Raw genomic sequence first — 1,335 nt, 5'->3', positions numbered from 1 at the left:
TCTTCTGAGGTCCCTTCCAGCCCTAATGTCTATGAAATAACCTCCCACCCTGCATAAGGATACCAATATATTGAGCAGTGCTCAATTACATGAGCTGGCTGCCTGATGAATTTATGCAGCTGACTTTCCTTGCTGTTAAAATACTACTTAAACTTGAATTAAGCAATGGGTACTGGTTTATATGCTTTACAAATGCAACATTCCATGTGTTGAACATAAAGTATTTGCATTGCATATTAATTCTTTTATGCAGCCACCAGTGCAATATCCCAACCATTAAGTGACCCTCTGTGAACAAAGATTTGGGAGCCCCTGGACTAGGTTAATAATCCCTGGGTTTGGTTTGGGACCTGGATATCATATCTTAATTGTCATAGTATATATGTTGTGGTGCATCTTGATGTGTCTATATTAAATGGAACTATTTTTCAGAAGAGCTATTATTTGAAGAGCACATCTGTTAATAATCTGATGGCCATTAAGTTATCTATTTACATGCCCAAGAGATGTCAAGATTCCGGGACCATGGAAGGAGAGGCCTAAAAAAACCTGTAAAAATGAAAACACTTTATTTAAAAATGCCAAAGCTGCCAAGTAGCAAATGTAATCTATCAAATTGTTTACAAAAGCCAAGTACTTAAGGAAACAATGTTAAAAGCCTCGTCTATTTCTTTGCTCATAATTTAAACACCTTTACCTAAGTCTTGTAGGCTTCGGTAGCTGTTCTGTGCCATGGGCCCATGGAGTCATATGATCCAACTCCTAGGTTGCTGGACTGTCCCCACATGCTGGCCTCAGCCTCACATGTGTTGCATAAATTTCGCTACACATGCTGCATTCAGTGTGCAGGCTGGACCCAGCGCTGGGTGCCTAGTGCATAGTGTGGGGGTAGTCGGTTCAGGGTGCATACTGCATGTGTGATCTGCTGCCCAGCCTTGCGCTCTGGGTCCAGGGTTGGTCTGGATCAGGCCGTGCCAATGCACAGAGCTGGATTGGTGGGGCACCACATGCAGTGTGCACCCTATTTCAGTCCCCTTTGTTGCATGCAATGCTCACAGTCTGTCCAGCTCAACATGATACAAGCAGCATTGCTGGCCTTGGGGCTCTTTGTGCATGCAGCAGGGCGGGCACAGGATGTGCACTGCCTGTGTTGTCAGCTGTACCTGGCACTATATAGCACAGGGGCTGTGGGGCATGGGCTCCATGCAGTGCTTTGGACTGACCCTCAGTGCTGCACGTGCTGCATAGGGGGTCAGTCCTGTTCTAGCCCACAAACTGGCCTGGTGGCCTTCACTGATCCCACAGTTTATTTTTGTCTGCTGTACTGGTAGGCTA

The 1,335-nt window shown here is 45.6% G+C and overlaps 1 protein-coding gene across 1 annotated transcript in view; it reads left to right on the top strand.

Annotated features, from left to right (window-relative positions):
* The window catches only part of CAPRIN1 (cell cycle associated protein 1), a 57,351-nt gene that overhangs the window by 984 nt on the left and 55,032 nt on the right, over positions 1–1,335 (top strand). The gene's annotated exons all lie outside the window — the stretch shown is intronic.

The sequence above is a fragment of the Gavialis gangeticus genome, unplaced genomic scaffold (genome assembly GCF_001723915.1).
Source record: "Gavialis gangeticus isolate Ggan-Ray unplaced genomic scaffold, GavGan_comp1, whole genome shotgun sequence".
Taxonomy (NCBI): domain Eukaryota; kingdom Metazoa; phylum Chordata; order Crocodylia; family Gavialidae; genus Gavialis; species Gavialis gangeticus.
Note: the sequence above shows the minus strand (reverse complement) of the source record. Positions and strands in the feature narration are given on the sequence as shown.